Source organism: Petaurus breviceps, unplaced genomic scaffold, assembly GCF_028583685.1.
Source record: "Petaurus breviceps papuanus isolate PSGF00001 unplaced genomic scaffold, PetGlider_PUasm1.0 214, whole genome shotgun sequence".
Lineage (NCBI taxonomy): Eukaryota > Metazoa > Chordata > Mammalia > Diprotodontia > Petauridae > Petaurus > Petaurus breviceps.
The window spans coordinates 5,471,454-5,488,433 of NW_027185863.1; the positions used below are offsets into that span (position 1 = coordinate 5,471,454).

The 16,980-nt window shown below is 38.3% G+C and overlaps 1 pseudogene; it reads left to right on the plus strand.

The window, feature by feature from the left end:
• The first annotated feature begins 15,203 nt into the window (after positions 1-15,203).
• LOC138165618 (V-type proton ATPase subunit C 2 pseudogene) lies at positions 15,204-16,490 on the plus strand (annotated as a pseudogene).
• The last annotated feature ends 490 nt before the right edge of the window (positions 16,491-16,980 follow it).

The following is a 16,980-nucleotide window of genomic DNA, read 5'->3' on the forward strand; positions in this document are numbered from 1 at the left end:
CTCTCTCTCTCTCTCTCTCTCTCTCTCTCTCTCTCTCTCTCTCTCTCACACACACACACACACACACACACACACTCACACACCCCTTTGTTTAATGAGTGACATTTGACTTACCAGAGACATTATTTTGCCAATCAAAAAAACAAAAATACTGCCTAGAAAGGAGAGTCAACAGAATTCTCAAAATGTCTTCTCAGAGCAGAGTTGCTAATATGAGATTTAGGAACTATAAAAGTTATTAACCCAAATGAAACACTTAAACTGATTGAAAATTAGATGACATATAAATATTTGTGTCTAAAGGTAACCATCTCTAGGGCAGGGAAGGGGGCTGTAGTGCTAATGCAATATTTACAGTGCCCATGATCACTATAAATATACCTGCATGGTGCTCAATTGCAAAAAAATATAACACGCTCTCCATATAGAAGACAGAAGCAAAACATTTATTCAGACACCAGAAAACCAAAGGCCAAAACCAGTAAGCCAATTCCATCATAGTTGCAAAGAAGTTAATAACCCACAACCAGAGAGCCACAGCATCCTTTTGCCTTCCCAGAAACCAACATAAGAGCAAATTTTACTCACAAGGCTGTCTGTCTCCCCTGGAAGTATACTCTCTTCCCAACCATCTGCTCTAGCTCTGACTCCCTGCTTTCTGTGGGCTCTGCTCCACCCTTCAGCAAATTCTTCCCACCACAGGCTCCATGTGATTACATTCAGCCTATTAGGGGGAAGAGTTTATTTTCAAAGCAGGGAAGATCTTTAAGTTCCCTTAGGCTTATTAAGGAGCAGGGAAGATCTCCAAATTCCCATTACCATTACAGGGGTGGGGAAGAAAGGAAAAAAAAAGAAATTTCAACTTTATTATATATGTAAAAGGAATAGAAGTTATACATATTAGATTTACAGTTTCATGTGCAATCATCTTTTTTGTTATACTATGTTATGGAAATCTTTGCTTTATTCTGTAAATTAAAATAAAATAAATAAAAATGAAAAAGAAAAGAAAATTAGATATCTTTGTGGTTTTACATAGTTTGGTCATGGGTAAACCTATTGACAGGGAGTATAGTAAAATTGCTTGTTGCTACTGTTGTTGTTTTAGTGCAATTAGGCACATGCTGATGCTAGAAATCTCTATAATATTTCTTAAGGTGATATTTTTGTTGAGAAATTTAGTCATTCTTCATTATAGGAAAACATAGTGTGACATGGTAAAAAGAACACTAAAGTATGAATTGTAAGCTGGATTCAACTCCTGGTTTGAATACTAGGTTCAGCTACAATAATACTATCTAAACCTCCCTTGTAGAGTTATTATTAAGAAAGAGCTTTATAAAGCATCTTTTAAAAAATCCAACTACTGGGGAGGAGTCAAGATGGCAAAGGAGAAACAGGACCTCCATGTGGCTCCAGCTCCTACCACCTCCAATTAATGTAAAGGGGGACTCTAAACAAACTTTGGAGCTACAGAACCCAAAAAATGACACAGAGAAGCTAACCTCCCTCTGAGGACAGCCCAGCAGGACGGCAGGAATCTGGCAGCACAGTGCTCTCAGAACCCAGCCCAGCCCCATGCCAAGGTTTTTTAGCCCCAGGGCGGGCCTGACTAACCACCAGCTGGAGGCACTCCAGATCACCAGCAGCTGTGGCAATCCAGAATTATCAACACACAGATGCTAAAGACAAAGTGAGAAGTCAGTGTATTGTGGACTTTGGGACCCAGTATTTGCGAGTGCATTGCCTTTTGCCCCCGGCGCAAAAAGTCACTGAGGACTGTGGCCCAGCTGCCACCACATGGCAGCTTCAGCTCCTGGCCTGCAGAGTGTAGGGGGACCAAACCACCAGTCTGAGGAGTAATAGCTCTTGCTTTAACCTGCTTGAATCTGGATTGCTATCTAGGGTGGAGGTCCTGGGGTGTGCGACCAGCTTGCCAGAGTGTGTGGAGGCTTCAGAGCAGGCTCCCAACTAATACCTCTGGCAGCTGAGAAAACCCCAGTGTTTGGAACGAAGTTCCCCCATTTGGTGGCAGAGTCCCAAAAGTCAAGTAATTGAGTGGCAAAATAACTGGACAAAAGAAGCAAACCAAGCAAAGCAATCCAACATTAGACTCCTATTTTGGGGACAAAAAGGATCAAAGCAGGAACAGGTGGGAGACAGTGAAGTCAGAACTCCTGCACCAAAAGCTTCAAAGGAAAATAGGAACTGGTTACAGGCCATAGAGGACCTTAAGAAGCAGATGAGAGAAGTGGAGGAAAAGTTGGGAAGAGAAATGAGAACAATACAAGAAAATTATGAAATGAGAGTCAACAGCATGACTGAGGAAAATAACACCTTCAAAACAGATTAACTCAAATGGCAAAAGAGGCTCAAAAAGGCAATGAGGAGAAGAATGCCTTAAAAAGCCAAATTTGCCAGATGGAAAAAGAATTTCAAAAGCTCACTAAGGAGAATCATTCCTTCAGAATTAGATTGGAGCAAATGGAAGCTAATGACTTTATGAGAAATCAAGATTCTGTTAAACAGATCCAAACAAATGAAAGAATAGAAGGCAATGTGAAATATCTCATGGGAAAAACCACTGACCTGGAAAACAGATCCAGGAGAGATAATTTAAAAATTATTGGACTACCTGAAAGCCAAGATCAAAGTAAGAACCTAGAAATCATCCTCCAGGAATTTCTGAAAGAAAACTGCCCTGATGTTTTAGAATCAGAGGGCAAAATAGAGGTTGAAAGAATCCACCAATCACCTGCTGAAAAAGGTCCCAAAAATAAAACTCTTAGGAATATTATATCCAGGTTCTGGAATTCCCAGATTAAGGAGAGAATATTACAGGCAGCCAGGAAGAAACAATTTGGATATTGTGGAAACACAATCAGGATAACCCAGGATCTCGCAGCTTTTACACTGAGGGATCAAAGGGTTTGGCATATGATACTCCAGACCTCAAAGGAGCTAGGATTAAAACCAAGAATTACCTATCCCAGCAAAACTGAGTATCATGTTTCAGGGGAAAATATGGTCATTCAGTGGAATAGAGGACTTTCAAGCATTCTTGCTGAAAAAACCAGAGTTGAATAGAAAATGTGACATTCAGATACAAGAAGCAAGAGAAGCATGAGAAGGTAAACAGGGAAAAGAAATCATAAGCCACTGAACAAAGTTGAACTATTAACATTCCTACATGCAAAAACAATAATTGTAACTTAGGAAACTTTTCTCAGTAGTTGAAGTGATTAGAAATATATATATACACATATGTATATATCTATATATGTCTATATTGTGGGGTATATGTGCATATGAATACATATGTGAATGTGTGTATGTATGTGTACAGGTATACATAGATAGAGGGCACACGACCAATTTAATGGGAAGCGATGATACTTAAAAGGTGAAATTAAGAGCTGAGAGAGGAATATAATGAGAGGAGATGGAGAGAGGCAAAATGGATTAAACTATCTCCTATAGAAGAGGCAAGAGAGAATGGCTACAATGGAGAGGAAGAATAGGAAGGCAAAAGGGAATGGGTCAACCGTATTCTCATTGAATTTGGCTCAGAGAGGGAATGACACACACACTAAATAGTGTATCTTACCTTACAAGAAAGTAGGGGGGAAGGGAATGAGAGGAGTGGTGGTGGAAGGGAGGACAGGCTTGGGGGGGGGAAAGTTGGAAGCTCCTACTTTTGAAAAAGGATGGGAACAAAGTAGAGAATAGAGCAAATTGGAGGTGGAATAGGAGGGAGGGAAAATATAGTCAGTCTTTTACAATATATCTACCATGGTTATGGTTTGCATTAGCGATACATGTGAAACCTATACTGAATTCCTTATCTCCCCAGTAAAGGTGGGTGACAAGGGAGGAAGGAGATGAATCTGGAATTCAAAGTTTTAAAATAAAATATTTAAATATATATATACTATTATTAACACCATTTTACATGTAATTGGGAAATAAGTTATACAGGCACTGGGGCATATAGATCCACCATGCCCTACTGGAAAAGTTGAAGGGATATGGGAGAAGATATAGGAGAGAGCAGATTGGAGGAGGGGATATCCTGTGGGACTGCTATTGATATTTTGGGGTGGTGGGTAGAGGAAAAATGGGGAGAAGATTTGAAACTCAAAATCTTGCAGAAATGAATGATGTAAATCTGAAGTTAATAAAGCATTTGAAAAATGAAGAAAAAGATCCAACTATTATTACGCTCCACCTTAGGATGCTAAAGTGCCCTGTAGATATTAATGAATGAATAAATAAGCTAAAAAACCCCAGATTAGTTAAATGATCACCCTGGGCCAACCAGTGTTCTAAGAACTGGGGAGACAAATAGAAAATCAGGATAGTTTGTGAGTTCAAGGAGCTCACATTTTTGTAAGGGAGACAACAAGTATAGGACGTTTCAGTTGTAAATCATATACAAAAGCTCAAGACCCTTTCAGTATGACTACAAATAAGATGGTAATGCATATTCTTTTATGTCATTTCCATAGAAAAATCTCCCTCTGTTTCTGATATTGAACCATTTGACTACACCAAGGACTTTAGTTTCAAGAATCTTCTTTTCTTTATTTTTGGTAGTTTTGGCTGCTGTGGGGACAGGTGTTGTACTAGCAATTATAAGATAGTTGACCAATTGCATCTCCACAAAGGTTGCTGTCCTGTACTGTGGACAAAAGGATATAGGATTTCATTATGTAAATGCATATTATAATTATGGAACAAAAAATGGAAAATAGGGGCAGGTAGGTAGTGCAGTGAATAGCACTGACCCTGGAGTAAGATGGACCTGAATTCAAATGCGGCCTCAGACAATCAACACTTACGAGCTGTGTGACCTTGGGCAAGTCAATGAACCCTGATTGCCTTGCCTTCCCCCCTCCAAAAAAGAAAAAAAATGGAAAGACAAATGTTTAGGCTACACAATTAATGTGACATAGGAACTAGTATATCTGACTCCTGCTCCCCTAGAAAGCTGACAGACCACAGTAACTCTAAAAAAAAGTGTAAAGTGGTGAAATAATACCCATTAAAAAGATAATAAGCACTTTGTCCGATATACCTATATGAATGGCATCATTGTAACTCATATTGTACATTAAAGTTTGCAAAATGCTATTCTTACGAAAAATTCCATGATGCAAATAATGTATATTATTCCCATTTTTGAGATGGGGAAACTAAGGGACAAAAATATTGAATAACTTGTTCAAAATCATAAAAGTGGTAAGTGGTAGAGAGATGATTTAAACACAGGTCCTCTGACTCCTCCTACACTAGACTGATTCCATGTCAGCCTGGGTAATGGGGAACAGATATGGTTTACATAACAGTCCTGTAAGAAACAAGTCTCTCCATTCAACAACTATCTATATATACATCTACATCTATATGTATAGCTATATCTATGTCTATATCTATACTTATATATATATACGTATATCTACCTATACCCATCTCTATCTATACCTATTTCTATCTCTATCTCTGTATCCATATCCATATCTATTTCTACATCTATTTTTATTCATGATTCATACTAAAAAAAAAGGTGTGGAAGCATAATGGGAAGAATATTGGATAAGAAATGAGAGGACTTAGTATCAGTTTCTGGCTTTGCTAGTTAATAACTCTGTGACACTGGGCAAGTTACTTCTCTCCTTTTCTCATATGTAAAATCATGAGTTCAAACCAATTCCAGATAAAAATTGAAAAGGACTTCAGATGTCATCTACTCTAAACTCCCCATTTTATAGCTGATTAAACTAAGTCACAGAGGCTTTAAATTGCTTTCCAAAAGTCACACAGGTAAGGTTGAGATTTGAACTTAGATCTTCTGACTTAAAAACCCAATGCTTTTTTCCACTGTACTGCTTATGAATGAGGTAATAACTAAGATTTCTTCCAACTCTAAACACCATTTTCCTTCTCTTAGTGTTGTGCTTTGACCAGTTCCCTGGCAGAAAGCAATGTTTCTAGTCTAGTAAGCAATGAGATCCCTTGTTTTCTTTTGATTCAGCCAATAAAAGGACAAATAATGTAATGAACTCTTGCCCTCTTGCTGCTGATACTATTTATTTTCTTCTTTCACTATGCATTGTAGCCATAAGGAGTGAAAAGAAAAAAGGGTAAAATTTATATTTCTGATCTCACTGGAGTAGTAATAGTAACTATATCTCATGTATTTGCCTGCTGAGAAAATGTGCTGCTGTTCTTCATAAAAGGAATGAAGATTTATATGTCTTGTCTTTGTGCTGCACATGCCAATTTCAGCTCATGGTTTCAATAAGTGCTATCAATTAGAAGCTTTAGAAATGGTCAGCTGGAGGCGAGTGATGATTTCTGAATTCAATCAAAAGCAAGGCCAATCTGAGGCATTCCAGCTGCTATAAAGTCATCAAAGTGCTGAGAGAAGAATGTCTATGTGGCCTAGGTCAGGCAGTGTCTTTGAGCAACCAAACTATTTGGGAACTCAGCAACAGGTCTGTAAGACACCATGTGGCTAATTTGTCAATTAAGGACTGTGGCTCTTTAGATCCTGTTGCCCCAGCCAGTCAAGTATAATCAAATGATGCTTTTCAGATGTAGAAAAGTGCTTGAGATAAAGTTAGCAAAGTACCTTGGGTTCATAATCAAAAGGCTTCATCAGCTGCATTTTGTTTCTGTGTCAATGGCTTCATAATCAGCCTTTTGGGTTCTAAAATAACTCTCTTTTAGGAAAATGGACAATCATTTTTTTTTGTTCTCTTTTCATGCCGGCATTTATTAGTACCTTGAATATATAGTTTCCATGAATAGCCCTGTGCCAAGACAAAGAGCCCGGTTGTCTTACTTAAATTTTTGCTTCACTAAGCAAAAATCTGCACTCTCAGGAACTAATAGGTGGGGAAAGTGTGTGTGTGTGTGTGTGTGTGTGTGTGTGTGTGTGTTTAGATGAATGGATAGGGCTAGTTTTTGTCTGACAAATCATGCAGGAAATCTCAGAGGAAAATCAAAACTAAACCCCTCAAAACTAAATTCAATAGGTAAGGTATCTGGGTAGAGAAGAGTCCTAAGAATTATTCGACTCTTTCTTATGTTTTGTTTTAAAAGACATAGTTCTGAATAAAATAAATTAGTCTTCATTATTTATATCACCTTGAAGTATGTGGTCTGAGGAAGTTCAATTAAAGTTTTGGATTTTAATTTTCCCCAAAGAAAATATTTTGAGAAGAGAGAGTATTTTAACACATGCTTTAGAATGTTCTGTTAATAGATAGAGATCCACAGCTCTCTTTTTCCACCCCTAAAACTGCAAATGCACATACCTACACTGTGGTCCTAGATCAGGCTGTATACGCATGAAGGTGTATAATACTGTAATCCTGAAAGATCTTGCCCCAAACTTACAAACATTGACCATGTATGAAGGTATATAAATCACAGAACTTAATGCAGAAAGAGAAGGCTCAGGATGTCCAGCTGGTTACTCCTGTCCTCTCAAGTTATAAATTCTTTATATGTTCTATAATCATTGCTGGGACCCCATTAATATAGTGTTTTTTACTTTCTGAATCAAAATTTTATGTGTAAAACTAGTCAAAATCAAAATACGTGAGGAGAAAAACATTTAACTTCTCTCTGAGCCTCAGTTTCCTTGTATATAAAATGGGATCACTAGACTAGAAGATATTTAAAGGCCCTGTAGACTCTGACATTCTATGACTGACTCTATGAATAATCTTCAAAGAGCTATTCAGTCACACTTCAGATGAACAATTCAGCAAACATTTATTAAATGACTTCCGGAGTTGTAACTAGGGCATGATGTCTAGAGTTTATTCCAGTATGCTGACATCTGTGGGAAATGTGCTTCCTCCCAGAGTAGCCCTCTAGTTTACCATCTCTATACCTGCATTTCACAGTCCTCATACAACATGTTCTGTGCATTGTGGGTACCCCTACCCTTTCATGCTGGCTCCAGTACCCATGGGCAACTCACCATTCTGCCTCCCCTACAATGCTTACTTCTTCCCACCCTGCCATATGCCACATTCACCACCTTGATAGCTTCTTCCACCCTCCTTACCTTGCCTCCTTCCAGAAGTATCAGGGATTTTGCATTATGGGCCATTCTATGGAGACATGGGATAGATTCTCTGGGCGAGGAACTGCTTCTGCTGGGGAAATTATAAGTGAGAGGCACAGACTGTCTTCTGTTGTCTGCATTGTCCAACTAGACCTAGGGATCTGACCGATGCCTTTTATGCCTCCTAGGTAAAACCCAGGAGCAGCAGCTATGTTAGTAATGAGACTTTTGTGCACCCTAAGTTAGTGTTTCCCCAAATGATCTCATGTTTCTCTGATATATATTGGCCTCCCCAGTAAGTCTCAGAATCCTCTCTCTCCTTGGAGACTTGTGCCCCAAGGACTGAAGTTTCATCTGCCCTGCTCATCTTCCTCCCCAGCAGTAACTTTGCTAGTTATAGGCCTGATGCCCCCCGCCATATTTGTAACTTGGTACTACCTTCCTGTTTGCATCCTCTCCCTATTTCTGCCTCTCTCCATCTAGTTCATTATCAAGTTGTGTAAATTCAGCCTCCACTCTTCCCTGATCTATGTTTTCTATTCATTTCCCAAGGCACAACCATAGTGGAGAGCATAGATATGGGATGCCTAGACTAGTGTTACGATTGTCTCCGTGGATTTCTTTCCTTTCATCCCCCTGCTTCAGCCTGTCTGCTAGAGGCTAGAGGAGACAGGAGAGCTAGTGAGGATAGCATGTAGACTGGTAATAATATCATTTCCTGCTGAAAGTCAAGAAGAGCCATAGAAGATATCATGGAAGACAGCCTCAGGGAACAGCAACTGGGGTTCAGAATAACTGGAAGTGAGAACTGCAGGGAACAGGCATGATGGACAAATCAATGCGGAGGCTTATTGCTCCCTTTCCTCCATGGACCAGATCTCTAAGCAGGCTTCTATGGGAAGAATCTCTATGGATGTTTAGAATTCAAATTCTTTCTTAAGATTTCTTTTGCATATGTTCCTCACAATCTCAGGCTTTGTGTTAGGAACATATCTAAGATAACGCCAATGAAACATAGGCCGCCTTTTTCACAAAACTTACTGAAATTGCCTTTAATATTTAATTGGCTTCCAGGTGGCCCAAGTATAAAAAAATCAGGGTAGAAAGAGTAACTAGCTCCTGCTGCATGCACAGAAGCAGAAAAGCAGTGTTCATCCTCACTGAAAATCCTTTTCACAGTATTGAGTAAGCTTCCTTTTGTTAGTAAGTCAGTCACTCTGTCAGTCAATTAGTATTATTAAGGGCTTACTATTTTCCAGGCCCTATTCTAAGTGTCCAGGGATACAAAGAAAGGGGAGAAAAAAACCCCAACACTAGTTCCTGCTCTCAAAAGAGGAGAAGAAAGCATTTAATAGTTAGATACATGCTAAATTGGCAGCTAGATGACCCAGTATATAAAGTGCTGGACTTGGAATCAGGAAGATTCATCTTCATGAGTTTAAACCCAGCCTCAGATACTTGCTGGCCATGTAATCTGGACAAGTCACTTAACCCTATTTGCCTCAGTTTCCTCATCTGTACAATGAGCTGGAGAAGGAAATGACAAACCACCTGAGGATCTTTGCCAAGAAAACCCAAAATGGGGTCATGAAGAGTTGAATATAACTGAAACAACTCAAAACAACAACACATATAAAATATATACAGAGTAAATGAAAGTAATGTGAGAGGGGAAGGAATGAGTAGCTGAGGAAACACAGAATGGCCTTCAGAAGGTAGGATTTGGCTTGAGGCTTGAAGGAGGTCATATAGACCAAGGTGCAGCAGAAAGGGGGTAGAGAATTAGCCATGCATGGGAGCTAGCTAATGCAAAGACAGAGATTCAGAAGAGATAGTGTCATATATGCAGAAATACAATGGGGAATATATATGTGTATATATATATGTACACACACATATATGTATGTATATATGAAGGTAGCAAGAGCTCAGGTTATGAAGAACTTTAAATACCAAACAGAGGAGTTTGTGCATGATACTGGAAATAATAGAGAGCCACTGAAGCTCAAAGAGGAGGAGATTATTTGGTCAGACTTTAGAAAACTCACTTTGCCATCTGAGTGGAAAACTGACTGGAATGGAGGAATACTTGAGACAGGGAGACCCCTTAGAAGGTGAGTGCAGTAGTCCTGGTTAGAGGTAATGAACTAGGTTTCGTGGCTCTATGAGTGGTGAGAAGTGGCTACCAGTATTTCATTCTATTTCATACTTTCACCTGAGCTATAAGGCCAGTCTGAGTCAAGTTGGGACCATCATAGACCTCATCTATGTCAGGAATCTCAGGAGGTATAGGAATGGTCTCTAATAATACATCTAAAATGAGTCTGTCCCCAACTCCATTGAAGTTCATGGTGACTCACTTTTTGCTGTTCAGCTGTTTTAGTTGTGTCTGACTCTTCATAACTCCCATTTGGGGTTTTCTTCACAGAGATTCTAGAGTGGTTTCTCATGTCCTTCTCCATCTTATTTTACATATGAAGAAACTGAGGCAATCAGGGTTAAGTGACTTGCCCAGGGTCACACAACTAGTGACTGAAGTCAGATTTGAATTCAAGAAGATGAGTCTTTCCTGGACTTCAGGCCCAGCACTCTATCCACTGTGCCACCAAGCTGCCCTAATACCATTTACCTTCTTTCTTCCCAGCATCCAAGTGATATGTCTCCTGTTCATGCCAACATTTCCTACTGTAGGTACAGGATTTCAGGGGGAGAAATCTATACTTTCCCTGATTTTCTCCATCTCTTGCCTTCTGCAGGGAATCCAGGCTGGATTATTCAAATAATTAGAAATTTCTTCCCTCCCCCAAATATGTATAATATGAAGGGATGATAATACCACTTGTTCCAAACAGCACATTCTGCCAATGTGCTGAAGCAAGAGAGATTTGTCATCCCTTCTACATTAGCCGCTCTTCAAAGGTCGCCATCACATAAAAGAGGTTCACATAAACAAATAAGATCAATAAAATCACCTCTTCCCAAGCTTTTGATGGAGATTAAGAAGCCTTGAAATCCTTATTCAGAAAAATGATACATAGAGAGAGGACCAGGAGGCCTAAATTAAGAGTCCAAGGAAAAAGTCCCAGGATCCCGAAGCCCACAGCACCCCCTCCACCTGCCCAATAATGTAGTTGTAGAGATCCAGAAAGAAGGTCCATAGGAGCCAAAGAAAGATGTGTAATGGTAGCAATCTTCAAACCTCCCTAATTCTCGAATTTATATTGTCCTATCAACTTCTCTTAGGATTAAGGCCTAAAGTTCTTCTAGGCTGACTTTACCTTTCAACTCAGAGAGGGAGAATAATTGACCCTTCTTGTGTTGAGATGTTATTTTGGAAAGAGGAAGAATCCTGGAATTCCAGAACTTGAAAGTTAAAAGGAACCTTTGTGGTCATCTAGTTCAAACTATATTCAAAAGGAATCATCACTATCACGTACCTGACCATTTCACCTTGAAGATTTCCAACTAGGGTGAATCTAGTTCTGCTTGAAGCAGTACATTTCACTTTTTGATAGCTTTAATCGCTAAGAATTTTTTCCTAATATCAAATCTAAGCTCACTTTTCCACCATCTGATAATTCCAATACATTGGGTATTGTTACTATTAATGGGGAATTTCAGTATAGTCACAAAAAAGTGCTACCAAATTGCCAAGACACCTTCTTCAAGTTGGTTACATTATTCTTAGTACATACTAGTACACACTAGTCCAAATAGGACATTATTTTATTTTTTCTCTATTTTCTCCTAATAGCTAGGCCTGACCTTTCATATATGTGCACGTAAGCCATTGCAACATACCAAGGCACCAACTAATTTATCTTCGTTGTCACATTATATAGAATTTTAAGGACAATTCTTTTAAATTGAGACCCTACTTAACTCAAAGTAATTGCTTTTAAACAAACATTTCCTCTTTGAATTCCCAAAACCTGTTTTGTAGCAAGTCAAATGATCTAACTAAATTTGCTGAAGTTCAAGTTAATTATAGGTCCTAATCACTAATAGAAAATTGATCAGGTATACTGCCTGAAACATAGGAATCCTTTGAAAAGTGGAAATGGGAATAATGAAGAAGATCGGTTGCAAAATGTATACAGTTTGGACTTGGAGTCAGAAAGACTTAAGTTCAAATCCAGTTTCAGATACTTGTTAGCTGTGTGACCCTGGGAATGTAAGTCAACCTCTCTCTCCCTCAGCTTTCAAGATTATTGTGAGGATTAAATGAGTGCCTGACATATCATAGGATCTTAACCAATGCTGGTGGAAGGAAAGGAAGGAGGAAAGAAGGATATTTAAAAATATTTGCCATATTGATAATTTTATCTCTCTCCCCACTCCTTGAATAAAGGTATAAGTAGAGTAATTACAAGTATCTTCTCTCCCAAAAGAGATAAATGACTTGAAGACAGAGGTTATTTTGATTTTGTCTTTGGGTTCTGAGGACCTACCACAATGCATATAACAGGAATTTAATTTATAGATTTCTCAAATATATTACACTGAATTCTTACTCACTAGTATTCCTTATGGCTGTAGTTTTTACTCAGAGCTCGATGTTCCAGATTTTGAGGAGGGACCATGAAAGCCAGTCTAACACTGGGACTTCAGTGATATTTCCAGTACAAGTCTTCCATAGAGGTCCTGCCCATTTATCAAGAAATCTTTATAAAGCTTTTTCATACAACTGTAAAATCCCATAAAAGCATTGCATTTATATACAGTATTCACCTTTTACACCTTCAGGAGCTACCTACAGGCTGAAGAAGATTACTCAGTTTGTGGAGGGCTTATTAATAAGACAGCAAAGATAAAAGACACGGGAGATAAAATGAATTATAGTCCAGGGAAAGGTGACACCCTCTGGCCAGATGTCTCCTTTCTTCATATTTGCAAATCCTATTTTAATAAGTTCTTCTCTTCTGAGGAATTTATAAAACTATTTATTTCATAATTAACAGAGGGTAAATTAGACATGTCTGATTTAAAAAAAAAAAAGTTGCTTTGTGCCCAAGAATATCTTGAAATACCATTAGCCCTAGTTTTTCACTTTGGGTTATAAAAAACTCAAGTACTTACTCTCTGTGCTTCTGGAGACAGCCCTCTTGAGAAAAAGGGTTGGAACAGCCACCCCACCCCAATTATCTCCTGAGGGATAGGACAACAAGAAGACTTTTTTTTTTTAAAGCAATCGGGGTTAAGTAACTTGCTCAAGGTTACACTGCCGGTTATTTCTGGGTGTGGTGCTAAGTATCTGAGCCCGGATTTGATCCCCAGGTCATCCCAACACTGGAGCGGGTGCTCTTACTCACTGAGCCACCTGGTCGCCCCATCAAGAAGGCTTTTTATATGAATTCTGGCTTTCAGATTAAAGTGGCTTCCCAAAAGCCCATACACCAGCAATTATTTCTAAGGACAATATAATGTTAAAGAAAGCAATGCCATTATTCCTATTTTCAACTGGGATTGATGTATCTTCTCAGTTTCAGGTTCATTTTCTAGTGTCTGGCAACTTTAATTTCCTAGAGATTTATATACTGAAAAAATATATTATTTGTCCTGTTTTTGGTTCTCCCAATTTTTCTGTCTTGTCTACAATAGAGATTAAGGCATTGGTCCCTCTTGTATAAAGTGATAAAAGAGAAAAATTTAAATTACATTTCAACCAAGAATTATCTCTACCAAGAAAGAAGCGGAGGAAGATACAATTAATATTTTAACCAGAAGTTGAAGTTATGACTATGGATGGCATGGAATGCAAGTGCCAACTGCCAGCCTTTCAGATAACACATTGGCATTTTATGTTTTGTGAAACATTGTAAGGAGGTGGATATTTAAATGATGTTTATTATTTGAGGACATATTTTTATACTTAGCTTCATTATGTAACTACAAATATATATATATATACATGCATTTACATATACATACTTATGTGTATGTATATGCATATGTGTGCATATATGTGTGTGAATTTTTGTTGTTGAATTGTTTTTAGTTGTATACAACTCTTCATGGGCACTTCTGGGATCTTCTTGGCAAAAATACTAGAGTGGCTTGCCATTTCCTTTTCTCACTCATTTTACAGATGAGGAAACTGAGGCAAACAGGGTTAAGTGACATGCCCAGGGTCACACAGCTACTTATGTATCTGAGACTGGATTCAAACTCTGATCTTCCTGACTCCAGGACAACATTCCGTCCACCATACCACCTACTGCCCTGGAGTACTTTTCATTTTCCATTACTTTTATTTTTTTCTTTTGTTCTCAAACCTTGTTCTCAAAACAGTATAAAATGTATTCCAATTTCTTTCAACTTATAATGTCATAAATGCAAAGTGTGATACTAAAATACATCAAATATTTATTAAGCACTTATTATGAGGCCAGTTCTCCCATGTGACTTATGGAAATCCTTGTCCTTGTTTGATAGATTTACTATATAATTTTGATCTTCACTATGTACATTTATTGGGTACCCACTATCTCCTATTTCTATGCCTTTTTCACAGGCTGTCTATCCCCAATGCTCAGTAAGTGTTTCCTCTTCATTGCTCAGCTCAGGTGCCTACTTTCCTATAGGAATTCTTTCCTGATTCTCAGAGTTGTGTATGTTCTGTCCCCTCTTGAATTTACTCTATCTCTTCCTGTGTCTTTACTTATCTTTGTACACAGCAGTCTTAGTATAATGTAAGAAAGCTCTTTTAGTTCAGGGACAGTTTTCAGTTCAACTCTGTATTGCTGGTGCCTAGCAGTATTCCTTACACATGATATATTTTTAATAAATGCCCATTTTTAGATAGATTGAATAAGTATAAAGAAAAAATAGAATAGAAAACATCATTTACTAAGTTCCAGATGAAGAGTACAGACCAGGGATTTTCTAAGTGTGATCTGGAGACTCCTGGGAGTCCGCATGATTCTTTTAGGGATATAGGAGGTAAAAACTATTTCCATAATAATATTAAAATGTTAATTTAAAATACAATAAATATCGTTAGAAATAACCCACATAAATAAAAGCTCTTTGGGAAGTCCTTAATTTTTAATAAAGGGATACTGAGACCAAAAAGTTTGAGAATCATTAAACGATAAACAGTAGGTATTGAGTCATTCCCATGCACCCTGGCATTCTAGGCCCCCCTAATTCTACCCCAGTAATCTTGACTCAAAGGCAAGACTTCAAGCATGTTGTCAGAATTTCGGTTATTTCTGCCCCTGGAGATAAGGAGAATTTGCAGGATCTGGAACAGATGAACACAGTAACCTCCAAGTCTAATCTGTCCCACAATACCCAATTTACCATCAAGTTGGGGACCTTGGGTTCTCTTGTTGATCTCTCAGATGAATTGGGGAAACTTGATAGCTTCACTGAAAGCCTCATAAAGAAGATGCCTCAGAGTTTATTAGAAGTTATGGAAGCTGTGAAGGGCAGATTTCATGAGAACCTGTTGGCCAATGGAGTTGCCTTAACTTCTTTTGTGACCCACTTTGAATGGGACATGGCCAAGTATCCCACCAAGCAGCCACTGTGGGCTGTAGTGGACACATTAGCAAAGAAACAGACCTGAAAGCTTGCACAGCTCCCTACAACACTCTGAGAGGAAACCTGGAGAATCTGGAAAAGAAATCCATGGGAAATCTCTTCACTCTGACATTAGCTGACATTGTGAACAAAGAAGATTTTGTGCTGGATTCAGAATGTCTCATCACTCTCCTGGCAAACAAAGATATGAATCTCTCTCAGACATGGTGGGACCTTCATCAGCCAAACTGATTGCTGAGGACAAAGAGTGAGCCCTTTTTACAGTCACAATGTTTCAGAAGGTGATCAGTAATTTCAAAGCCAAAGAAAACAAGTTCATTGTCCGTGAATTTTCCTATGATGAAAAAGAAATTAAAAGTGAAAGGAAAGAGAAGACTAAATTGCTCTCTGAAAAGAAGCAACAGTATCAAATTTCTTGTGTCGCTCTTAAAAAGAGATCATCTACCTTCCTGGATCACATGGTTAAGGTAACCCCTATAGGGAACCCTGGTAGGTCCACTGCAGGGCAGAGAAAGGAAAAGAGAGTGAGGGCAAGAGTGAGGGTCCCCTTTTGCGCTGGCTCAAGGTGAACTTCAGTGAAGCATTTATTGCCTGGATTCGTCTAAGGGCTTTGAGAGTATTTGTTGAATCTGTGCTAAGGTATGGACTACCCATGAATTTTCAGGCAGTGCTTTTACAGCCCCACAAGAAGGCCACAAAACATTTAAGAGAGGTTCTAAACTCAGTCTTCAAACACCTAGATGAAGTAGCAGCAGCAAGTATACTGGATGCATCTGTGGATGTTCCTGGATTACAACTAAATAACCAAGATAATTTTCCTTATGTCTACTTTCACATTGACCTTATTCTTCTTGACTAGCTTTTCAAGAGTCACCCTTAGTCACTCTAGAAATAGCCTTATTTCATGTCTTTGCATAATCAAATTAAACTGCAAGTGCTGTCTTTTCTAAATTAGAGAATTTTTACAAATAGTTAACCTTCAGAATAGAAATTACTTTAAAAAATGGCCTAGAATTTAGAAAGTTACTCACAAAAATTAGTTATGGTTGTATTTATTTTTTGTAAGTTACAATAAAGAAAAGTTCCCATATACAATAGGTATTGTTGATATTCAGAGGAATAAAAGATCTGTGTGGTTTACAATGATCCAGGAAGACAATATGAAGCAAATGGATTTCAACTAAATCTTAAAATGAACAGGATTAAGGTTTTGGTGAGGAGGGGAATAAGGAATAGAAGGGGAAGGATTGGTGATGTGAGCAAAGAGTTAAGCCAAGAATGCCACTGATACGTGTTTGTTTATATGTGTCTTTATATGTATATATATACATATATACATGTGTCTATAT